Source organism: Emydura macquarii, unplaced genomic scaffold, assembly GCF_026122565.2.
Source record: "Emydura macquarii macquarii isolate MOO-44397 ecotype Brisbane River unplaced genomic scaffold, CSIRO-AGI_Emac_v2 contig_75, whole genome shotgun sequence".
NCBI classification, from domain to species: Eukaryota; Metazoa; Chordata; order Testudines; family Chelidae; genus Emydura; species Emydura macquarii.
Genome location: NW_027130212.1, coordinates 6,010,480 through 6,037,031, shown reverse-complemented (window position 1 = coordinate 6,037,031; position 26,552 = coordinate 6,010,480). Strand labels below are relative to the sequence as shown.

Genomic DNA, 26,552 nt, shown 5'->3' with positions numbered 1-26,552 from the left:
GTACAGAATAATCACATCTCTCTCTCTCTCACAGCCTAACAGACTACATCATACTTACAGCTTAATTTAATAGTGCAGAGATCCAGCCTGGCTGAAGGTTATGCTCCAGGTCCTTTTTGATATAGTCACCTTTCTTTTAATGTGCATATGATGGGTGTTTCCCAGGTCAGTAGACCATCATGGAGAGACTTCTGGTTTTTGAGTCAATACACAGTAATGCAATGGTACTGACACAAGGTTTGCTTTCATACAAAACAGGTGTTCTGTTACTGAATTATGCTAATTCTTGTTTCTTTTACTCTCACTGTCTTTACAGGAATACTAACATGAAACTAAGATGAGGATTTTTGCCCCCACTTGCACGGACTACTTGTGACTAGTGGATCATGGGGTTTCACAGAAGGTTTCACTATTGTGTTGACTGACTTCATCACCTTTCAAAAGAGAATGATTTCACCACCATGCAAATGGAGGCAGACCCCTTTACAGGCTAATACAGTTACAGGACATGCCTTACAAAACCAGAGCCAAAATCACAGAACATAGTCATTACAAATGCAATTCAGATTGGACAGGCCAAGTACAGTCTAACAGAAAGGGTGCCTAAGAAAGCTAGTTTCACCTTTACTCTTCTTGAAGAAGCTAGAGTCAGTAGGGGAAAAAAGTGTGTATTTTTAAAAATTACAAAAAATTCTCAGTCCAGTTCTTAGCGAGCAGATGTGCATATCCACAAAACACAATACTATTATTAGTACTAATTGGCACCCTGGTTTTCTGTTTAAGGAATGAAATGTCAAAGATTGAAAGAGCATGAGAAGTGAACTATCATTTGGTCCCTCCTTTCACAAAAGTGACGAAGACCAAACCTACAAATTGTGAAAAGGTCCAAGTTACCACTCATTGCCTGAGAAAACAAGGAAGGAGTAGGAAACTTTCTTTTATTATAAGAGTTTCTGCCATCAGGGTTCTGAAGAAAAAGAGATAGCCCTATACTTTTGTCAAATCCACATTAGAACAAAACAAGAAGTTTAACCAGAGAAGTAGAAACTGAAGACAGGACAGGAAACATCCTTTATTTCCATAGTAGTGAAAAAGCTAATTCAGTATTAGCCCAATGAAAGAAAACTTTTCCTAGCCCTTAATGAGGTGTCAATAACTTTAACTAGAAGAGAATTCCCCTCTAATTTTCAATGTATAAATGAGATTCATGAGATTATCAAAAAGTGAGAACACTCAATACAGAGGCTGTGAAGATAAACCTTCCCTGTTTTCCCCCTCACTTGTTTCTCTGTCAATGTATATTACCACCACTATTCAGTCTGTCACCTACATTTATCACCAGGGGGTCATCTTCAACTCCTCCCCCTCTGGCTCCCCGCATGCTTAGGATGTTCCCCTTACTTTGACATTTCTTCCTCCATCTCCAAGATGGAATCCTGTTTTTCTCCACATGGTTAAGACCCTCAGTCAGTAGAGGATAAAGGCATGAATAAGTTACTGCAACCTGCTACTTTCTGGCCTCACTAATATCTTCAAGGCCCTCCTCTAATCCATCCAAAATGAAGTTGCTAAATTTCTCTCTCTCTCTCTCTCTCACCATTTGCTCTGATCACAGATCATCTCGCCCCCCACACTTCCCCCCGCTTATTCCCTCTCCTGGCTTCCCCGGTCCACCATACGAAGTTTAAACATCTTGCCTTAGCTTTCTGGGCATGTGTAACTCCGTTCTACCTACATATATGACTTCATCTCTCTCCCTACACCCACCCTGCTTCACAGAAGCCAATTTCACTGCAACAGAAACCTCTCCTATAAGCATTTTCATGAGACTTTCCATGCTGCTCCTTACACAAAGAATTTCCTAGTCTGCCAAGCCACTGTGCTCTCTTCTCCTCATTCATATCCTTCCCACAATACCCAAGAGAAATGAGTCAAAAGAAACACACAACTGCATCATGATGAAAATGAGTCCATGTGTCAACACAGCTTGTCCTTCCTTGCCTGTTCCTTCGTTACTGTTTGCTGCCCTCCCTCATCATATCATGTATACATTTAGACTGTTAACATTTCGGAACAAATCTGTGTCTGTGAGCTGCCTAGGCACCTGTATCATCAATTAGACTGACCCCTGACAATTAAATGAGATCCCTGAACAAGACTACCTCCTAGAATAGACAGATTTTTGTCCCTTCCTATTGGTAAAGGAGCTCGAGAGAAAATTGTATTTACCGTTTACGAAACAGCATAGTGATGCACAGTGCTTCATAGACAAATAAAAAATCTCATATGGTTCCTCCTCTCCAAAAACCAACAAACTAAGACTGATAACTAGCGTCCTTCGGGGATAAAAAAATTTGTATCTGCATCCGATCCGCAAACTTGGGCTGCAGATTTCAAGCAGATATCTGCAGATTGCAGGGCTTTACTGATAACACAGTGAAAAGGGCCAATACGAACCACAGTGAATGTGGTGGGTGTTGATGAGGAGAGGAGAACGCACAGGGGTTACATATAGGGGAGAAGAGATCTCCCCTCCTCTTTGGTTAATGCTATTAGAAGTATAGTGAAATTCTCCCTCTGAGATTTCCCCCTCCTGTTCCAATCTACTTTCACCCCTGAGATTACAAAACAGAGGAGAGACTAGAGAAAGAAAGGAAATACTGCTTATAGCAGAACCTGATTTTCAGAGCGGATTGTTTTAAAAATTGAATCAATCATGAAAGCAAATGGTGCCAAATTGGAGATTAGAGATGATAAAAGTGAATTTTGAGGAGAGATTTGAAGGAAGAGAAGGAAATCACTCTAGGGATCTAGTTAAATATATACTAGGCCCCAGTTCAGTGTAATGGAGAAGGCTTTGCAATATACCTCTTAATCATCCTATCAACAGAACTAACCTTTCTGGCTCAAAACAAAAGGCTTCTAACTCAATGGAGTCTCCAGCCCACCATGCTTTTTAAGTGAGAGAAGGCAGCAACCATTGATTCTCATTCTGATCTCATTTATCACACCAGTGTAATGCCAGTAAAATAAATTATGTTTCTCTGAACTGACTCCAATATAAACCTGAGATCAGAACTTGGCCCACTGTAATGCAGGGAGCAGGATCCTAGGGGGTCACACAACAGAATGTGCGATAACGTCCCCTCTTCTTGCCAGAAAAAAAAAGCTTTTAAATAAGACTGTTTTTTATCCACCTGTAGTGGGGAGGGGGGAGGGGGGCGGGAAGCCTGGCTTGTTTCCAGAGTTGCTGCTCATGGATTTTCCTTACGCAGGCAGATTTATGTGAAAAAGTCTCTCTGCCTTTGATATTTGTCTTAAGCAACTGTGTTGCAAATGATCTCCAGCCCTAGAAGATGGCATTATTACTGTAGTAATTTTTTTGTAATGCCATAAATTTACAAAGCACATTACAGAACACAGATATGTCTCCAGCCCCAAAGTGCTTACAAACTAAATAAAACAAGACATGTCCTGGATATATTCTGAGTCATGTAACTGCAATCTCCCCCTGCAATTCTGATTGGATGTGATGGTAAACTGTTGTTACACACGGTTTTCTGATACTCAACAGAAGAGATGTTTTCACCCTATATGTACTCATTAGTGGGGAGGAAGGATAGTCTTGAAGTTAAAGTGTTTGACTGAGACTCAGTAGTTCTGTGTCCAGTTCCCAACTCTGCTACAGAGTTCATAGGTGACCTTGGGCAGGTCACCTAATCTTCCTCTGTCTCATTTCCAAATCATAAAGTGGAGATAACTGTCCTTTCAGGCAGGAAAGTGCCATTATGGTAATATGTTCAGTGATGTTTGTGAAGCATTCAGATACTGCCATGATGAGGGCCATGGTGTAGCTATTACTACTACTGTTGATGTTGTGAAGGTCAGGACTATAACAGGGTTCAAAAAGAGCTAGGTAAGTTCCTGGAGAATAGGTCCATCAATGGCTATGAGCCAGAGGGCAAAGGATTGCTGTTTGCCAGAAGCTGGGAAATGGGTGATGGGATGGATCACTTGATGGTTACCTGTTCTGATCATTCCCTCTGAAGCAGCTGGCATTGGCCACTGTTGGAAGACAGGATACTGGGCTAGATGGACCATTGGTCTGACCCAATATGGCTATCTACCGTTTTTTTGTATAATGGTAGGCCCCAATTGGGGATCAAGCCCAGACTGTCAGGCACTGCACACATAAATAAAGAGACGGTCCCTTCCTCACAACGCCTACAATTTAAATGTATGACAAAAGATAACCAATTAATACAAACACAGAGATGGTGCGACACAAGGTAACAGTAAAAATTGTGATCAGTGTCATGAGCAACCATTACAGCAACATCGTTTTAGGTTTTGTTTTTGGCCTACTTTTTCAGAGAAAGACATACAGTATTATCGTCAAAATCTTTTTCTCATACTTAAGGCTTTAGGGTATCACCTCACTTAACTGGAGGAAAGTAACATCTCTTTTCATGCCTCTTGTGCCTTCAGTTGGAGAAGAACATCCTTAGCAGTCTATTCAAGTTAATCTGGAGAATTTTTCTCAATGTGCATTTACTCCTGTGACTATCTATTTGGCAAAGAAAATAATTTCATGGAAGAGTAGCAGGGAACTGCAGTGGATGAACGATTTTTGTAAGTAGCAAGTGAGAGCTATAATGTAGAGTTGAATTCCCTTCAGTGTCCCACCACTGGATAACGTGAGAAAAATGGAGTCTCTTATCCACAGTTCTGTCCTAACAGCTGCAGTTTCTCTGGTTCTGTCGTCTGAGCTGTAGCACTGAGATTAAAGCTGGTTGAACCAACTTTACCTGAAAAAAACTAACTCCAGATAAAATTTGCTCAAAATAGGCAGTAATCACTCGGTAAAGAAAAGAGAGAGAAGGAAAGAATTTACCGAAGGAGGGATTTCCTGGCATCACTGTGTACAATGCTTATCTGCACATCCCATTGCATCTGCTTTGTCAGTCTTAGGGTTTGTACTGGGAAGACTAACTTGAGTACTGCTTCCTTTCTTTTGATAATTCTGTGCTCCTAATGGACCCAGCAGGTCACTGTCCAGATGCACTGGACCATTTTATCTACCCTCACCATCAATTAAATCCTCTTTACAATGGTGGAGAAGGGAATCCTATATTATGAAGAGACAGCCCAAGAACCATGCTGGTATCTTCTTATAAACATTGATTAAACCAGTGGTCCTAAAACTTTTTAGGTCATGCCCCCCCTTACTTCTGTCTGCACTCTGCATCCCCCTAAGCTGGAGCTGGGAGCGGGGTCACAGAGGCCAGGGATCAAGTTGGGAACAGTGGCTGGGAGCCAGGGGCTGAGGCTGGCACCATGGTCCAAGCTGGGGAACCACAGCTGGCAGCTAGGGCTGGGAGCTAAGGCCGGAGCCAGAGTCCTGGTTGGGTGAGGTGGGACCAAAGAAGAGCCTAGGGTCAAACATGGCAGCACTCCCTCCCTGGCCGCCGGGGGGCTAGCCTGGACCCTACCATGCTCCTCCCCCTACTGTTCCTCCACAGACTGAAGACCTCTGGATTGAATCTTTCCATTGGCTTCATGTCTTAGTGCATCAGTTTCAGGTTTCTTGGCCCTGTTTACAGCATAATAATCTTACTTCCATTTACGTCTTTGCCCTCACGATCCCCTATGCCTCTTGCTGCTCCTATCTGCCTCTCCTTCCCCCCCCCCCCACTCATGACTTCATGCTCTTTATCACACTTTCCCATACACCTGAAATAGCATCTCTTCCCTCATCTTCTAGAACCTTCTTTCTTCCTTCCTTTCTTCAAATCCCTCTTTGAAACCCATTGTGTAAGGAAAGCCCTCCTCTCATCTTCCCGTCTGCCAGACCCTTTATTTCCTCACCTGTTGTCCCCATGACATTACTCCCTGCAGCACCCAGTTTTTTCTCAGAGATTCTCCCACCCTAGGCCAGTAGTGGCATGTAATGACCTTGCACAAGCCTTCTTAGCTCACGCAAGCTGACAAGACTGCAGGACAACTGCAGCAGACAGAATTTTACAGCTAGTCCACTGTCTTCCTCCACATAGTCCTACTGAACTACTTGTCAATACAGACTAATTTCTAAACAGGCACAATGAATCCCTGTAGATTTGGAATAAACTTCTATCACTCACTCACCTTGTTGCTCTCTCCCACAAAGATACTTTTTTTTTTTTTGGAAACTGGTCATAAACCTTCTGCTTCCACTTGGCCTTGATCACCTGGAGTGCTTCTGGGAGTGGCTTGATCGGGCAGAGGAGAAGTAGATGGGGGGGAAAGAGGGAGGCTTTGATGGAAAGGAGGCCACAGTGGAAAGGGACCTGAGCTGAAGAAACCAGTGAAGTCTAAATAGATGATGGGGCTCCTTATTTTTTCCCTTTATATTTAACAGCTTTGCTAATTCAGATCCAGGTTCTGGAACACTTGTTCAGACCAAGTTTTAACTTACTCTGCAAGGAGCCCCTTGATTTCACTGGGTCTGGCTGGTCTCAGAAAAACAGATACTACTCTGTGGCAGGGTACCAGAATCTAACCTTTACAATTTAATTATCCTATGGATACAGAAGAAGCCAAAGCAAAAGAAGAATTTTTTTTTTTTTTAAATCAAAGAATATTAACTTTTTCTGCTGAGTGTTTGTTACTAAATGTAGCAAAAATCTGCCTATGGCTGAAGACATTGGTAAAACAAGCTTCAAAGACACAAACATTCTTGTTTGATCTTGAGAAAGTGTGGCATTTTTTGAAGACTCTTTTGGTGGACCTTATTAATATCTCTATTGCTGTACCCCTTTACGAGTAGGATTTGTGGGCCCCTTACATGGTTTTGATTTTTTCCTTTAATGAAAGAAAACATTTAGAGAGGAAGGCACCAAGTACATGTCACTGCTTTAAAAAAATCAAATACCAAGATACTTCTGAAGGGGAGGGGAGAAGGAGAAGAAAGCCCCAGACTTTGGTTCTGCTACTGGTCACTACCTCTTATGGCTCATGTGGAAAAAAAGCATATTAAGGGTGAAGAAAAGATGATAATTTTGAACTTTTGCATCATTTAAGCACCAAAAACACTAACTAGAGGATAAGCAATTTCTAGGTTTTCAAATGCTGTCATAAGAATATATAAACAAAGAAAATACAAACAGGTGTCTGTGGCCATTTATTCAATGTTGTCCTTTCTAAGCTAGAAAAGTTCTCATTTTCTAACAGTGGAGCAGTTATATTACTACCAGCAACACTGGAACTACAAGTGTAGACAAAGCTTAGTTGTTTTTACCACTGTGTCATAAAAGCCTGCTGATAAAACACACACAAAATTTCTTAGCATAGATGAAGAAGTCCATGAAATGAGATATGACCCCAGGCTTGCTTCCCACGCTCCAAGTCATACTGCAAGATTTAATTTGATACATTTTTATATTTAAATGAAATTTGGTTAATTCAGATTGGACACAGTAGCCAATAAGAATTTTATGTAAGGAAAACAATAAAAATTAATTTCAGTGGGAGTTAGGTATCCACATCACTTAAAAATCTGGCCTTACCTTTCAAAATAGAGAATATTAGTAACATTTGTATTTTTCAGGGAGACTTACCCACATAATAGATGCAACAATTCCCCCAAGAGGCTTAGCAGTAGTCTCAGTTCAATACACAGGGATGTTAATTACACAACTGTCTATAGCATTAATGTGAACTGAGCAGCTACAGACCAAATCACAAATTAAGAATATGCTCCTTGTTTACATACATTTCTGTTTGCTTAGGAATGTTATGCAACAGAACAACTTCCTCTTTTCCTTATTATGCTGAAACATGATAACAGAAGGGAAGGGGGTGGAAATGGGGAACTGAAGTTTCACAATCTTGATCAGGGCATGCGAAACACCTGTTGGAAGATGCATGAACTGTAAACCTCTCCTTTCCGTTTCCATGATTTATTGTCTTGATAGGCAACTGTGCATAATTTTTAAAAATATCCTTATAGTTGATTATACATCCCTGAAGGGAAGGCAATAGTAGATGGGTCCAAAATGGAGTGACTATTGATCTTGGCAATCTGTAAAGTTAGAAAGATCTGGAATTTGATTTAAAAAATCCAGATGTATTACAGACACAAAATCCAATCCAGGCCAAGTTTTCCCCCCTATTTGGCAGCAAAAGGAAATCGTTTTCAAACATATTAACACGTTATATCGAGCATCAAAAGTGTAATTCTATAGATGTAGTCCTACATCCCGATTTTAAAAAAACCACACACCATCCTAAGCATACAGATAGGTCTGGATCTCACGGCAGTGCATTTATTATAAAAAGTGATGAACACAAAGGAAGCGGTTTATTAAAAAAAAAAAAAAAAAAAAAAAAAAAAAAAAAATCTTCCTTCTGCCTGAACTTAGACTCTATATTAGACCAAAATAGTGCTTATTAAAAATAAAGGACAATGTGAAGTAGTCACAAAAATCTTTGCTGATAAAGTGTTTTCAAGGTCTGATCGTTTTAATCTTCTGACATTTTCTTTTCCTCTAATAATTTATTCAAAATCAAAGGTTGAATTATTAATGAAGAAAAAAGTTAATTGCATTGTATTTATTGCTCTGTATTTGTCTAACAAATGTATGCCTCAGAACTCAAACGCAAAACAAAATTTTCCAATAACTGGTTAAAAATTGCTAAAAGTCACTGCAGAATTGAATACATCTTAAGTAAGAATTAACCAATTCTATTGTGTTATAGTGATTAAATATTTATTTTAAAAGTCTTGTTAAATTTGGTCAGTTTTCTTTAACTTATGCTTTGAGTACAAAGAACCTGGGTAATTGTTTTTATCGTATTACAAAACATGTTTTTTATTGCTTTAAATTAACTACAAATGGTGCTGGGAGAGAGAACATCCCATTCACAAAGTACTTTCCTTGAGTAAATAAGTTTAGACTAAATAGTTTTAATTTATTTATTCATTACTTAAACAAACTATCACATCACATCGCCTCAAGGTCCATGCCTCTTGAAGAAATTCTTATAGTTGTCAAAGGGTCTAGATGACAAATAACTTTCATCCATACGACTATGTTCACACTCTTTGAAAGGTGTAAAATATAAACTCAAGGGTACTCGAATAAATATACTGCACATCTATAAAGTGTTAATCTTAAATCTACAAGGCCATGTGATGGAAGAAATTATTTTAATGCATATCTATACTTCAGCATGTGGCATCTTTTAGGTCCCTGGTTTCCTTAAAGCAAATTGTTTACTTGTCATCTACTGGAACAACGTGTAGAGGGATAGTTTTATAAAAAAGTCTCTCTCTCTCATAACTTGTATATTGTAATAACAAAGCAGCAAAGATGGATTTTCATTTCCCCATCAAGTTATTAGATTGGATTTACATAACGATTTAAATGTCATGGACAAATCTTCCACCTGTCCCAAACTTAATTGGTAGAGACTGTTTGCATTACAAGGGCAGAAATATTTCAAATGTTTTAAAATGGCCACAAACATCCAAACAATCAGAAATATAACTTCAGCAATGTTAAGAATGGAGCACCAAGTACAGCTCAATATGAAGCAGCCTGAATCTTATTACTAGAGTGTTCTACACTTCTCACCAAACATACAATTGACATCAGCACAGCACCTTAAAAAACAAAAACAAAAAAACCACCAGAGAATCAACTAGGTAAAGTCTGTAACTGACTCAGCAAAAGAAGAGCACTAATCTACTTTTTTTTTTTTTTTTTAAATTATTTTCATTTGCATAGAAATTTGTATCAAACCACCACACAACACAAGATACTACCTAAGTCTATTTCCCAAGCCTTCTTCTAATATTTAACAGTAACATACACTCTCTAATATGTTCCTCTTCCCTTTCCTTTCTCTGCAGCACCAATATGTAGGACCAGTTCAATAAAGTGTAAAGAAAAAAAAAAACAAAAAAAAAAAACCACACCACACTCATCAGTTAACTAGAACAACAAATCAATAATGGTCACATCTAAGATTTGTTCCCCATTCATCTGGATATTAAAAAATCTCACAGTATAAACTGGAACTGCATCTCTGCAGGTATGTTGCAACCACTGACATACATTTTTGTCATGAGCATTGTATATAAGTTTTTGTTATCAATCTGGTTACGTTACCAGTGAAGTATACAGCCAATTTGTCTTATTAGAATGGGCTTAGTTGATTGTAGTAAACAAAGATGCAGACTCAATGCTCTCGCAAACTTTCATTCATTCATTTCTTGTTCTTTAGTTAAACTTACAGCATGTGCCAGAGAAAAAAGCTGAACGTTAAATATTCCTGGAGTGTCACAACATGTAATACAATAAAACAGATTACAACCATACCTTTCTTTCACAGCAGTACTGCCAAGCACAGGTACACTGTAGCAATCAATTTGTTCTGCAGACAGTAAGGCTTTCATAGAATGCTAATGTAAAATCTCTTTTCTTTCTCCTTCGACTTGACTCCCCAATGCCCAGGTCCTGACCAATACAAGGAGGAGGGCGGAATGTCTTCTGCTGAGATAACCACAACTACTAATCAAGTGTACGTGTACAAGGGCACAGGATTAAACCTCCACCAGGCTTGACTCGGGCACTGAGAGCAGCTAAACACATGCACAGCAAGGTCAGAATTAAACACACACACACACACACACACACACACACGTCTACTTGAGTGAACTAATTCATCACACTTTACCACTGACGGCTTTTTACCTCATGGGAGTAAAATTACATCCTGGTGAACTGATGATATTTAGACACAAGAGCATCCAACAACAATTCTGTTTTCACTGAAACGAGAACTAGTGAACACTGCTCTCTAGACTGAAAGGCTTGACTGTTTCAGAAACAAAATGTGTATGGGAAACTGTTCTGCAGAAGCTAAAATGGAATTATGCCATTAAGTTTACCAGATTTAATGTGCTTTGGAGGAATTCTCTTTTTAAGTGTATTTATCCTTAGTTTTTAGCACAATTAATATATTCAAGTCTAATTACTATCCAGGAATAAGCATTTTACTATTGTCTAACATTGCAAAAGTCAAACAAGCTGTTTATTTACCTTGAAGTTTATTAGCATAGCAAAGTAATATCAAGATGCTCTCAAAATATTGTCAGCAGTACTCAACATTTTCAAAACCATTTAAAAGGTTTTGGTTGGCTGACATAGTTGGATATTGCATTACTCCTTTAAAGTGGGCATGGCATTATTTTAGTCAAATAGCCCTTAAGCTACTTTAAAAGTTTTCCTTTAAACATTCATGTATTTACTTTCCTTCCTTCCATTTTAACTGTTATAATATTTTACCACTACACTATATGAATATACACCCTCCCCCAATATTTATATTATAAATGTGTCGGGGTGCACATGCATGCGTTCTAAGTTACTGAATCATCATCCTAGAAAGACCAGAAAGAGAAATGTTAAAATTTAACAGTTTATTTCTCCTTTAATTTTGCCTAATTGCATTTGTGTTTTGGTATTTCTTTAGCAGTAAGTTAGTCTAAGTATACATGCACATTTATAAAATTCATCAAGGCCACTGATATAAATCATTATTGACAGGGCTTTAATATGCTTCTCCTGTGAGATCTGTATTGGAAATAAATAAATGCAGAAATACCCAAAAACAACCCTGATGTTACCATGTGGCACTTTATCACCTTGAAATTAACAAAATACTTTTGAAATCTCAGTAGCTTCAATGAGATAGCATAAAAAAGAAGCATAATCAATACTGATGAGTTTGTCCTTGACATACTGACCGTGTCATCAGGCTATTGTCATGTGATATCATGTCATTTCCCCCACCTGGCTCATGACCTTGTCCTTTAAATGACCCAAAGCTTCCCTCAAGTAGCAGGAGGCCCCTCCCTGCAGTCTCAGCAAGGTCGAATGGGTCAGCGTGTCCTCATCTATAATCCACCACCATTTGTCAGCAGGGAGGCTGGAGGAGGCTGGCTTGCTACAAGGGGAGAATGCCCAATTAGGCAGCTGTCACACAAAGCATAGGCTGCAAAATTATCCCCTGTCAAAAGAAAGAGCAGCTGCGGGTGCCAATTACAGCAACCTTTCAACCCTTTAGGTACTGGAAACTACACAGAAGTAAATGAAGTACAATTAGTGATAACAAATCGATGAATTAGGACAGTAAATTAGAAGTTACTAGCAGGTGAGCTTAGGTCTCACGTAATGTTAAGGGCATACTACACCCCAGGCAAGGGCAAGCATGTACAGATTTTACACAGCATATCAGTTTTCTTCTGTCCATTTTTCTTGCACGGAGTCTGTTTTCCTCTATCATTTTATTCTTGCAAGCCTGCTGCCAGAGAGCAAGTGCAGAACACAGTGGGGGAGGAGAGGGAACCTAAGGGGAAAAGAAGTTGCATTTCCTACTCTTGCCCTTTTATCCTGGCAAAGGCTCAGTTTCCCTTCTCATAGGGAGGTCCCCACCAAGAGCAAGCACAATTTTATCTATACTAAGATAGTTAATTTCAGCCTGACATTTAATGGTCACAGCATCTGACATTCTACATTGACGTGGTTTGTCCAGAAAGACCAGAATAGCAATTCAAATTATAAATCCTCCATGTGCATTATTTCATTTACATTTGAAAGCCCTTAAATCACCATTTGAAGTGTCAACAATTGTGTTACACTTAAGATTAAGGGGGAAATATTTCTCCTTATTTCAGTTCTCCTTGAGGCAGCAAGCGTACAGAAGCACAAAGAATGCTCTCAGTCACGTACTCCCAAGTTTGTTGGCAACATTTTCCTTGTCTCATGAATAATAATATTTTTAAAAAGCTGGTAAACAGCTTACTTAAGTTTGCAGTTTAAGAGGACAGAAATTTGCAGTTGTGCATGAAAGCCAGGTTCTGCAGAACAATATACAGTCATCCTCATCCTCTCCTCTCAAGTCTATCACAACAGTGTTTTGGTAACTCCCTCCAGCAGATGGAGCTGATTTACACATCACCAGGCCAATTCATTGACTTGCCTGTACCTTAGCTCAAAAGGTAGCCAAATATTATTTTCCTACCCCTAAGGTCAAAAGGAAAAAAAGTAGGGGGTTGTGGAAAGGAGGAAAAAAGAACAGAAAAAAAAATTCATGACCAATATACAGCACCCCTAGCACATGTGTAACCAAATAATTCTGCACACACATTTTGGGCCAAACAAAAAATCCAGGAAAAAAAAAAATCCCATTCCAAGACATCTTATGTTATGCACAATCTGGGGGGGAAAAAAAGAGGGGGGGGGTTAAGTTTAACTGCAGTTTGCCTTTTTCTGTATTACAAATGAGCACTCTCTCCCTGCTCTCAAATACATCTTCCATAGGGCTTCTCTTTCATAATATTTTTCAGTGATGTGGGAACCAGTCCAAAATTTTTAAGGTAACAGTTCTGAACAGAGAAATTAAACATTTTTATATATACACTGAGAATCACTTGGAAGAATTATACAGTAGCAGGAATGAGTTCACAGACCTTTCAGGAGCTAAGTTTTATACAGTTCTCTCTTGTTCTATAGCCACTAAGCATTTCAAGGTAAAAGGAAAACAAAGTTCTCTCTGACTTTCAAAGCTCAGGCATAATTATATGCACATTGCTGTCCTATTCGTAAAGAGATGGAAAACATTCATTTAATAGCAATTAGAATATTGCTCGTGAAGTTTTGCATTTCCTTTTGAGTACCATATGGAAACCGCAGCGCAGTGAAAGAGTTAATGTCTTTAGAATTCAGTTTCCATCATACTTGGGTGACTATCTCTTTAAATAATTTAAATCCTCTCCATCAACTACAAAGCTGTTTTGAAGCCATTTAGCTTTGTTCTTTACATGTGTTCTAATTAAGAAATGACCTTGTCATCACACACACCAGAAATCCTAGATTATTTCCTACAGCAAAAATCCACGAAGCCAAAAAAAAAAAACAAAAAAAAACCACACACTTCTTCCTTTAGTGAGGAACTGAGGAAGTTGTTGGTTGGCTGAATGCTGAAGCAGTTTCACCGCATAATTTTTGTTGTTGTTGCTGAATGTCACAGGGCGGGTTAGCGTGACCTTGAGCTGCATCAGCAGCACAGCAAGGGTCGAGATGCCTGCAAGCGCCCTTGTACTGGATTTGCAAGACAAAACCTTCAAACTGGCTGAAGGACATCTTAAATCTCTTCAAAGGTTTTTCCAAACTAATCTGGGCTGCTCTTAGCCGGATCTGTGCCAGTGTGAGAGGCAAAATTAAAAACAAGGTCTTTGACAGGATGTTGTCTCTTCTTAACCCTTCTCATGCAGAAGGCAACATATTGTAGGCATTTTGGAGACAGTTTAATAAGCAACAGAGATTCACACAGTTCAACCAGCCTCATTCCTTCAAAATTATGTAAGCAAGCATTCACTAAGGATGGATGGTACTGTTATTTGAATATTCAGCAACCTACTACATAGAATTCCCTCTCTTCTCTCTCCCCCTACCTTAAACCTGAACTATGTCATTTTCCTGCTGCTGTTATATTTATTACAGGACATTTCAGTAAGAAACAAACATTCTTTTTCAGCCCAATCCTGAGAATTCAATGAAAAGGAGGGTGCTCTGCCCCTCACAGAATCAGGCCCTTCATGAATATAGAGGGTTGCCAGATCCTTTAAGTGGAAAAAGGTGACAACTGCCACAAGGACGTCGGGCAAGCATGGAGGGTGAACTGTATACAACAAAAATAGTTTTCCTCTCAACCACATTGTGGATTTGACTACGTACAGGAGAAGGCTGGCTATCGAACTCATGAGGTGCTAAGGAATCATTCACGAAGGGGATGTCTACATGTGATAAGCTGGTAGAGATGGGAACTGTATAATAGATAAGAACTTTGTCAGCCTGCCTCAGTTTTACCCGGCCATTTGGATGACAGCTCCTTCAATTGGTTGACAAGTAGGAGTTCAAAAATATTGGGTTAACACATTGAGAGGAACACCAGGAAAGGCCCTGAGAACATATGACTGCCCTATGAAACTATGCATTCACCAAGTGATTTGTCAGTGTCATTTAACAACAACCCTCAACACTTTTACTAAAAAGAAGTGTATTATTCAGAAATGTGTTTCTGCAACAGAACTTCCTACTTCATTTTTGATTTGAAGAAAAAGAAATTCCATATATAAAAAAAAGTAGCTTCCTGTATTACTAGACAGAAAACTACCAGGGTTTTTATGTATATAAATGGGAAAAGATGGCTTAACCACATACCCTACCTTGTGTTACAATGGCTGATTTGGTTACACGAACAATAAAACTGTTGTAATTTCCTACAAGTAAAGATGGGTTAAAAAACAAACTCAGCCAATTTGTAAGAAATCACCATGACACTTTAGAAATGCCTTTTAACATTTACTGTGTATAGGCCAGACAAGTCCTTGGGAAAGGAGAACTGAAAAAGGAGTCCATTAATGCCAGCAGAGGGTGTTCCAATTCTTCTCTGGCTACACACTCACAGTTTAATTTAGTCTCTTATTGTACACTGACTTTTAAAGTACTTGGCTCTACCATAGACAAGAAAGGAAGTTTACTGAAAGGATGATACTGCTTTGGCAATTATATCAACTGCTACAGCACTATCCATCTACCACTAAAATGGGCTCAATTGGCCACTCCTCTGAATGACCACTCTTCTCACAAAACATCCCACTGTTAAATACTTCACTTCAACCCTCTGTTTTCTTCAAGTAAATCAGTGATAGTTCCTTCCTATTATCAGCAAAGAAAAAACTACATAAAGTGAAATACCTTATAGGTCTCCAGAGTTTTCAAATATATTTATTTTGGTTGGGTGAAGTGCCACTACATTCATGGTTATCAGAGCAGCCCCTTGGGATCACTGGCAGCCGGGCAAAAATGTGAGCACTTCTAGGATATGCGACATGGTCTCAAATGAACTGTGGCCAGTTTGGGGAATAAATGTGGCATAAGATTGCCTTTGCATCCCTTCCTCATTTTCAGTAATCTTTCTATTTTAACCCATACACTTTTTAGGCTGGGACTAAGAGAATGTCTTAAGAAGTCTAATATTATATGCCCTTCTAGCAGAAAGTACTATGATGTTTTTTTATACCATAAGTGTGTACTGCAATACGCTGCAGCATAAGCGGCCTCTCAAATTTTCTCTTCATGTAATTCAACTACACAGTGGAGGCAGAAATGTCACTGGCTCCCTGAATACCATCACCAAGTGTTGTGAAGCTCCTCAAAACAATACAAAAATGTGTTGTAATGACCTGGCTGAAGAGGGTGAGTTAAAGACGCAATGAAAGCTTTTAAGTCAGGCACTAGATGCTGCCAAGTTTGAGACACACAGTGTGAAAATGCCAAAAGCAGGAGCCAGAAAACAAAATGCAAGTTAATAGCTTCACTCTGGAGTTGCAGCGCTCCAGGGAGAACTTCCCAAATTGGATTGTCTTTAGAAATGCAAGCAAAAAGCAGAATGCCTGCTCACGCAACCCTCTCCCCACCCCACCCGCACACAAACCAGAAGAGTTACATGTGCTTGGAATTTTATCATCCATACATCACAAATGTACCAAATCAGGCAGCCTGTCACTTGTCTGTTACAAACGGTCTGTAGGGGTAAAATTTGTCATGTTCTGTCTCTGCAGAGAAACACCTTGTTCCGAGCAGTAGGATTCTGTTGATCCATGGGTTCTCTCCCCCCCCTCCACTCTCCACAGCTGCTTTGTGATATTAGGCAAGACTATCATCATGTGCCCATGCATCCTTAATTCTGACATTTTCTAATTGCTGAGATTTGCAACCGTAACATTCTTTAAACATTGATTATTTTGTGTGTTGTATACAATACACACACACACACACACACACACACACACTCTCCAAATTCCTTCTTATCAGCCAAAGGGAGAAAGAGTTGGTGGAGGTCATCACAATTTATCCTCCTCCCATCTGGACCTCTACTAACTAAAAAATTAAACCTACAAAAGCGGAAGTCCCCCTTTGGAAGCCACTGCACATTGTCTCCTTTGAGATCAGCTTCATCAAAAACGAACAATTTAAAAACCATATTAAAACTCTGCACATGGTCAGGGTGACCAGATGTCCTGATTTTATAGGGGCAATTCCGATATTCGGGGCTTTGTCTTATATAGGCACCTATTACCCCCCACCCCGTCCCAATTTTTCACACTTGCTATCTGGTCACCCTAAACTGTTCTCACTATCATAGTTCAGTACTGCATATGGCAGTCTTCCATGGGGACGACAGCCACAAATCATGCTGCTCACTATCAAACATCCTTTTACAGGTTTTAAAAGTCATAATGCATCCAAGAGTCTGAAAAATTTGGGGGGGATGGGGTTTGCTTTACAAACCTGGTAAAAATCATTTTTCTACTGACCTCACTTAGAGAACAGAAAAATCAACAAACACAAAACACTTCCATAAATGATCGAAGGATGATGAGAGACCAAGCTTATTTAGTTGCATGAGCCCGGAAAGCTTTTACAGTGGCCCAAAGGAAACTCAAACTTCTAATAAACTCTTAATAGCTACTGTGAGGATGCACATAACCATTGATAGTAGAGATAATGTCAGTTATTGTTGCTTCTTTAAGTCTGAATATTGTTTAGTAAATAGAGTATTATTGATTAAGAGCTGTAAAGATAGTTATGAACCATTTGAAATGGACAGAAAAAGAAAAGCATTTTTAATAGAAAACTGCAGAATTTAGACTTTAGCGTAACAATTTAAAGCCAGCAACTTATCTAGGCTAGTCTTTGATTAACATGTGCTTTTGTAGCCCTTCATCCACCCACCCTTTTTTGGGGAGTGGGAGGGTGTGAGTAGAAACAAACAGAGGGTTTGAATCATGCCTCCTGCTGTGCCCCATGGGTTTGCACCAGCCACCTCCTAAAGGTGTTCTGCCAGAAGAGGGCAGATTTAATTTGCACTTGGGGCTCTCATGGTATCCTTCCTGCTGGCAAGATGTATTCAACTGAATCATTTCTTAGACATGCTGATGCTAACTGTGGAGAAGATGTAACACCAATTTTTAGGACTCTATTGGCTGATTGTGAGGTCTCAGATGTTGGTCCATCTGTCTGGTTACTTATATGGCCCTAATCATATCATCTTTGCACACATTAATGAATGTGTTTCCGATTCATATAAGCACTTAAGCATGTGCTTTCCTATAAGTACGTGAGCACTCCCACAAGTCTCAATGAGGATTTAATTGTAATCCAGTAAGTAAATATTTAAGTGTTTTGCTAAATGGGAGCCTTAACTATTAATGCAGATTTTTCACATAGCTTCACAGGTTTACTTCAGTAAAATACAAAAGCACCACCACCACCTGTCAAGTGTTTCTGCTTATGGTCATTGTAAATATCCACAAGCATAGCTTTCTGGCTGTGTGCATAGCAGAGAGATGCGGGTTTTTTGTTTTGTTTTGTTTTATTCCAAGAACAAAGTGATGTCTAAACTTTTTTTTTTTTAAATGTTGAAAAACATCTTTTAAAATTGTGTTTACTATGCTCTCCCTTGCAGCACCTTGTGTAGGGTTATGCTGGGGGGCAGAAAGAAGAGTGACAAGAGTGCTCCAGCATCCAGGTGAGGGGACTATAAATTAGAGCTGCTCCTCAAGAAGCTGCTCTAATTTATGCACCCAGCCCCAGGAGCAACCCAGAATTTGTAAGGTGCAAAGGTAGTTTAAAGCTATTTTTGCCTCCCCCATAGTGCACCTTCTCTCCAGAGTCTTCTAGGAGATGTAGCACAGAATCTGAACCCTGGTGTTTTATTCTCACCTCTGTCAGAAGAGATCTTTTCTAAACTCTTGGTTAGCCCATAAATGAAATCTGCCTCCTTCTTATGATTGGGGTGTGAGGCCTTGCTCAGTAACGGTCTTGTGATTCAAAATCTTGCAAATGTCTCTGGTTGATGTCTCTCTCCCTCTTAAAAAATATGTGATGGTGAAATATTAACTATTAAAAATACTTTTAGCAGTACCTGACTCCGAAATGAATGTCAGAAACCCAAAGAAAAGTCATTTCTTAAAATTGCATTACCTGAGGTTACACTTTAGAAAGACAAAGAAATGGCTATCCTGAGGACCCCTAACATGCTGTTATTACTCAGATGCCCACCATACAGTGGGATACTAGTGTCACTACAATCACTAACAGGGAGTTTATCAAACTGGAACATTAAATCTTGAACATTTACTATGTCTATTGTGGTTGTCTTTAAAATACTTTCCAGCTGCTTTGAAAGCCAAATAACTACCTCTTTCTGGAACACATTCCCCCTAGACGTTCCCTATGCAAAATACAGAGAAACATAGTGAATACAGAAAACATGGAGGTAAAATTATCTAGTCATGAAATGCAAAGACTGGAAAAGTTTTGTGGGTGACCATTTTATGTATTTTTTAATTGGATATTCTATATCCTATAGGATAAGGAGTAAAAGTCTCGAGAACCAAATAGGCATAGTGAATAAATAAATGATGTAAGCATGGGAGTAACAGCGGAAGAGGTGCAGGCAACAGCCAAAGAGTTTACTGCAATTCCTGGTAATGACGTTCATTAGAGCATTCAGGTATCGTTTCCCCCCCGCCCCAATGTGCTTTAGTTCATATTTAATTATTCCTATTCCTGTATTCTATAATAATTTAAGACTGTAGTGCTACTGCTTGTCTCCAGCCAGCTTATGGCTTTTATTCAACACAATTCCAAACTTCTCTTCTTGCAAAGGGCGCCAAAGAGCATCTAACAGGCAAAAGGTCTTGCTCTCATTTTATTGATTTTACACTTTGAAACACTTGAAAGTGACTTTCCAAGGGCTTTTGGCTTGATATCGCCATTCAACTTGTCCTTCGTTCGTTCCATGTTTTCTGTGTAGTTTGCATAACTCATCGATTGCCGCCAAATCACCAGAGTAAGTGTAGACCAAGCCCAAGTATCCATCTTACTAAGCTTTGTAGCGGCCCAAGCTATACTACAAGTTAGGAAACACAAAACTAAATGGGACATACTAGGTACTGCCTCCTATGTTCCGAGGGCTTCTCTACTAAACTGGTACAAATACCCCAAAAATATTAAACCATTATTATATAGTAGGCCTCCACAGAAAAATAAAATGGTCTCCAAGGATCTTTACAAAAAAGCATCTCAAACAGTAACTGTTCTAGATAATATTTCCTTTAACCTTTCATTAAGACTGTGTGTATGAAGAAATATCCCTAGAAGTGTTTCACACTTGTGATTAACAAATTATTTTCTAGAACTGTTCAGGGTAAAACAAAGCATGTATACAGACATTACTGTGGGCTAAACAACCCACTTAAAACAACTGGCACAAATTCCTTAAAGCTCAGGATATTTTTTCCTAGTGGTGTAATTCAAATCTTCAAGTAACTTACACATTTTGTATTCAGTGACAGACTACAGGGATAGAACAGCCATCTAGCATTCAAGGGATGGTCAGTGAGAAGGTTCATGAAGTTGTGAACAATTTCATTGTTCTGTTGCCAATAAAGGTCAAGAATGAGAAAAAAACAAGATGGGTGAGTTGACCATCAAATAAAACTTTAAATTTACAGTAGATCAACATGCAGCAAATAACTTATGTAAGCAATGACGACGACGCTATTAGGCAGACATTTTTCCCAAGTACTAACTGTTCTCATGTTCCTCCACCACGTCAGCCACAGGAAAAGCATCCTCCAAACAAATCTTTCCCCTTTCATTGGAGTAAACGTAAGGAAGAGTTCACTCTTCATTTATGTTCCAGTTCCCTTTGGATAGTTACAATTTTACAAGGGGTCTTGCAACATCTTGAAAATCATCAAAGCATATATAAATACAAAAGGAAAAAGACATATTAGGAGGTCATTAATACTACCAGCAAGATTAAACTTAATGTAGTTTTTCCTTCAAGGACTATAGTGCCCAGATCTTGGAATGCACGACAGCTGTATTCTGTCACAGCAAGTAGTAATGAAAGGTTAGCCACCTACAGGAAAAATATTTTACAGCTTGTCTACATGGTGAGTTCGGGCATATTTGAACTACAAACTTTTGCCAACGCAAGTTATGTCGGCATACAGTCACCGCAGTTAATGTATCACTTGTGTGAGTGCATACTTGGCTCCTTCTCGTGAAGTACGTGCACCACCGATATAGAAGTGCTTGTTTCAATGTACAGGGCAGCACACTATGGATAGGTATCCCAGTGTGCAACTTGCCATGACTTCCCAAAAGACAATGCACTGGACGGTGGCAACGCATGGTGGACAGAAATGAGTTTTGCACAGGGTGACTGGGACTGTGGGATCAAGTTCCCATCATGCAATTTTCTCCACCCCATAATGCCATCTCTAACCTATAATTTTCGTTGCTCTTTGGAAAACCTCATGAACCTGCATGGGACTTGTCACTGTCTACCATCTCTGACAGATGCACAGAACCTGCGCAGCTCTGTACTGTTTGTCAGGAGTGTTGTAAGCACAAGACACAAGATTCTCCAGTATTTGCAGAGCCAGAAGAAGAAATGTGAGACGATTTCTGGGAGGGCAGGGGGCTGTGGGACATAACAAAAACCAATTCAAGACTGTTGGTGGTATGCAGAGATTAGCTGCAGATGGAGGAGCACCACTTCTGGACCCAAGAAACGAGCACTGACTGGTGGGATTGCATCATAACGCTGGCTTGGGATGATGAGTAGTGACTGCAGACATTTCGGATAGGCAAGAGCCACTGTCATGCAAGGACTATTGCTGCCTGCTACACAGGACTGTGACTCTCAGCAACGTGTAGGAAATAGCGGATGGATTTGTAAGAATGGGATTCCCAAATTGCAGTGGAACAATAGACTTTACACACATAACTATCTTTGCAGCAGATCACCTTACCACACAGCATATCAACAGACAAGACTATTTTTCTATGGTTATGGAAGCACTGGTGAAATTCTGGGGACGCTTGACTGACAGGAGTATTGGGTGGTCAGGAAAAGTGCATGAAACAAACGGTTTTAGGAAAGCTGCAAGCAGGGACCTTCTCTCCCAACCAGTGGATTACCATTGGCAATGTTGAAATGCCAATGGTGATCCTGGAGGACTTAGCCTACCCCTTATTCCCTTGGCTCATAAGCCATACACTGGCCACTTCAACAGAGCCAGGGAAAGATTTATCTGCCATCTCAGCAGCTGCAGAACAAACAAAGTTGAACGTGTTTTTGATAGACTGAAGGGATGCTGGCAGTGATTAATCACCAGACTGGGTCTCAGTGAGAAAAATAGCCCAATGGTTATAGCTGCCTGCTATGTCCTGCATAATATCAGTGAAGCAAAGGGGGGGAAGTTGCCATCAGGGTGAGGTGGAACTGCTGTCTACTGAATTGGAACAGCCAAACACAGGGGTTATTAGAAGAGCTCAGCATAGAGCTATATGACTAAGGGAGGCTTTGAAAGAGCATTTAAAAAGCACGCCACAGGAACGCATTCTGATTTATTGTGCTCTACCCAGCCCTGCAGTTTGGGGGTCTGTTAGGAGCTGTGCGATGCTGACTGCACATCCATGAATATAACACAATCAATTCACCTATTAATATTGCGGTGCTTGCGGCAAACTGTTGTGGGTTGTGTCATAATGTACACCACCACTACTTTCACTATCACCAGGCAGTGCATCTGTTGAGGACTAAAAGAGGAAATATTCTCCTAACAGATTTATTAACTAATGAAAATACCTAAAAAATTCTGTACAAGTTACAAGTAAATACATTAAAACCTTAATAAATTTAGGGAACAGAGAGTCCATATCCATTTTAGCTATATATACACACACATCAACTGTGGCTCTCACAGGTGAGCATACCTGAAGCAGTGGCTGTCCTTAACGTCTCCCGGTTTGGAGTGGGAGGAATAGGGATGTGGATGCAGCCCCTGATGCCACGTGGAATGTTGAGGGGGAGCGTAGGGAGGTGCCATGCTGGAGCTCTCCATGGACCACAAAAAGAAGCAAACCTAGGATTGTTTAACCTGTAGGTCCACAAGAGTCTGCAGCATCTGTGTTTGGTGTCAGAGAAGCTCCCTTATGTCCTGGTGCATCCCTCTCTTCCCCCTTGTCCTGCTGGGCCTGTCTCCTCTCTGCTCTTTCCCTCTCCATACAGTCTGTGATAGTCATCCTGTAAGCCCTCTGTTCAGGGTCTGATGCCACACTGGCTTGAAGGATCTCGTTGAACATGCGAGCCCACATCCTCATTTTTTCTTATCCTTATCTGGCTCAGGCATGCTACAGGTGTGGAGGGGGAAACCCCACAAAGGCAGCAATAAAACAAACAGGTATCATTCTCAGTATAGGCACAACCAAAATTGAAAATTAAGATTCAGAACTCCATTCCCTTGCTCCTCTGAAGTTTTAAACAAGACTTGCTTCTTGATACTAGCATTTAAAAGAAATATCCAAAAGAAAAATGCTGTGGGGAATAATCCAGCATTGGCAGGAACAGCAACTAGATAAAGTCTAGCAAAGCTTTTCCATACTTAATTTCTATAATACATCTTTTTCTGTTGCAAATATGTGAACACTGCATTTGAACATGACAAATATAAAATTTAAAATTTCCCTAACCTGGAGGAAGTAGTGTCCAGGAACTATTTCTACAAAAACTTTGTATTTTATGTTTTATATTCTAAATCTTCAACATGTTCTCTCAGTCTACATGATGAAAGCCTTAAATTCAAATAATTTTTTATCCTTCAAATTAGGTACAGTTCACTGAGATAGGCACACCAAGTTGACTGCATAGAACTCAGCTGAAAGTTGAGAATGACAGCTAGCTGCCATTCCAACTAGACATGCATGCTAATGTCCTTGGATTGCTGCCACATTATCCATATATGTTTTATCACAGCTCTTCTTAATGTGTAAGACGTTTACCTTTGACTTTCAAAATTAGAAGGAAAAAAGGCAGAAAGGTTAGATACCCTAGGACTGGTATCAACATAGTTCAGACAACTTAAAATGGATCATTTTGAGCTCTTTTGGCAGATTTTATCTATCTGATCAAACAAGTAATAACAAAAGGAGTAAATTATTTTTTGCTTTAGCAGTAAACTTTTCTAAAATGTAGTGGGTAGATTTTCTTAACAATATACCTATCTAGTTACATTAATTCATCTGAGATCAAGAGGTCTTCATGTTAATAAAATGTCTGTCCCAACGTCAGAATGCCTATCTTCTCTATTTTACCAAATCTGATAGCTTATCGTGGGTAAGAATGCTTGCAAAGACTTAAATTCAATGAAAATTCCAAACAACCACAATATAGACCAGTAACAGGGATTGATCCTGTACCAAGCTACTTATTTGAGTACCACTGGCTTCAATTTTACATGAGAAAGGGCTTATAGGATTGAGCCCCAAAAAAACACTTAAAAGCAAACTTTAATGCAAACAAAAAACACCCCCACTATTAAGCATATGAAATTTTGATATTCTCCCATTTCTTAACTGGAGAACGTGAAGTCAAGGAATGCAAAAAACATAAGAAGAACCATTTAAAAAAAAATAGGAAGCTCTACTGGATAAACAACTGGAGTGTAAATTTTTTTTAAATTTTTTTAGAAATTACAATACAAGTAATGCTGGCCCAGAAGATTTCTTTGAAGGCTAGCTACCAAATGTGCAGTGAGAACTGCATTCATGCTAAAAACAACATGGAACACTTACAAAATATGCTCATATCAACCTGGCAAAATATACATGAAAATTTAATACCCCAAGTACAAACAGTGTTTACCAGCTTTTCCATGGCTACAAGCTACAGTGAAAACACTCTTCTACTTGCATATCAAAAAGTTATTCACTCTAATTTTTCTAGCACTGCTGTTCTCTCTTCTGTTATTAAATTTGGTTTTTTTTCTTAATACATAAAGCAATATGTAACATGTCTGTCCATGTTAAAGAAATACCATCAAGCTATACTACTAAGTGTATTTATATATAAATTTTATATATATATATATATGGTTCATCACATAACCCCATGAGAAAGTCAGCAGAAGTGGCGGCTCTATTGCTATGTAAACTCACTGATCAATTCCTGACCAAGTTTCCTGCTTTCAGTAGGTGGTTTGCCCCTTCCACCAAAGAAGCAGGGGGGTCAGCTCCCAAGCATCACAGTTCTCAGTGGGGCCACTGGAGGCATGTGACAATTGATGCCATGTGTCTTCAGTCTGGCTTCATGGTCTGCTTCAGTGTGGCTTTATTAGACTCATGCTAGCTAGGTCTTTCCATTTTACACTTATCCACAAGACTCACATCACAAGGGACAGTGGAATTGTTAAGTGTATTAAACTTTCCTGCAGATTCCCTGTGAAGTTGGGGACAATAGGTGTTCTCCCTGATCCCCTCTCACCCCTCCGATCTCTTACTCAGGCTTAAATCCTGGGCCCCTCAGCGAACCCAGTGTAGTGTTTCAAGAAGGCAGATGCCGTAGAAAGAGTGCCAGATCCACCCTTTGCAGCCTGTTTTCCATTACCATGTGTTGTTGATGGGGTTGTTCATGGCCGCTCATAACTTATTTTTGTGGAAGGGGAAAAATAAATGTGGACAAACACACATGATTTCGGACAAACTTGACCATTTACCTGCATTTTGCAAGACAGAAATAAGAAAAAAGTTAGTGGTCAAATATGGAATCTAGCAACCTTGACAGGAACCCGCTCCCAGACCAGGAGGGCTGCAGCCATCCCCTTCCCACCCAAACAGGGGCCCCCGCCCAAAGTACAGGGCTTGGGGCGGTTGCCCTGATCCTCCCTACCCTAGGGAGGGCTCTGCCAAGGAGGATTGTGTTAATGTTGCAATTTACAAGACTCAATCAGTTGAAAAGCGATTGGTTTAAGGAGTGTGCATCCTCCCACTGAGGGTTCTGTGGGAGTTCTAAAGGGAATTATGTTCAGGATCAGGTTCCTAGTCTACAGAAAAGCAAGCATGAAAATACACAGGATGACACACAAACAAAACCACAATTTAGCCCATTCCAGTTTCACACCCATTGTTGACCCAAACCCACAGGAGTCTTAACCTCTTCACCGGAGCTTATCAGGGTGGGGTGGGGGGTGGAGGGGGAATGAGTCACTGCAGTTAAAAACTTTAGTACAAGCTGCAGTTGAGGGGTAAACCAACCAAACAAGGACACTTGCGATGCAGAAGTGGTGATTAGACTCCATTCGATAAACCAACTTAAAGGAGGACACTAATGCCTTTAGAGAGAGAGAAGGGTTTTGTCTACCCTGGGGCACGTAGGAAACGTAATCCAAAATAACTGCATTAAACCGTTATGTGGACACACTCACTCAGAATTCAAGTGGCTTGAATTCGGTTTAGTTTAATTTACTAATGTGAATTGAGTGAAATACTAAGGCCACTTGAATTCTGAATGTGTGTGTCCACACATGGGTTTAATGTAGTTTAATCTGCTTTAAATTCAAATCTTTAATTGTTTTGGATTAA

The 26,552-nt window shown here is 39.7% G+C and overlaps 1 protein-coding gene across 2 annotated transcripts in view; it reads right to left on the bottom strand.

Moving 5' to 3' along the window:
• Positions 1-26,552, bottom strand: part of NRIP1 (nuclear receptor interacting protein 1) — a 90,897-nt gene that overhangs the window by 25,629 nt on the left and 38,716 nt on the right. Inside the window, exon 3 of one of the 2 annotated variants that reach the window (XR_010918823.1) lies at positions 11,911-11,991. The exons of the other annotated variant lie outside the window; for it this stretch is intronic. The gene's annotated coding sequence lies outside the window, so the exon portion shown is untranslated. Of the gene's footprint in view, positions 1-11,910; positions 11,992-26,552 lie in introns of those variants that run through there. 2 annotated transcript variants of the gene reach the window in all.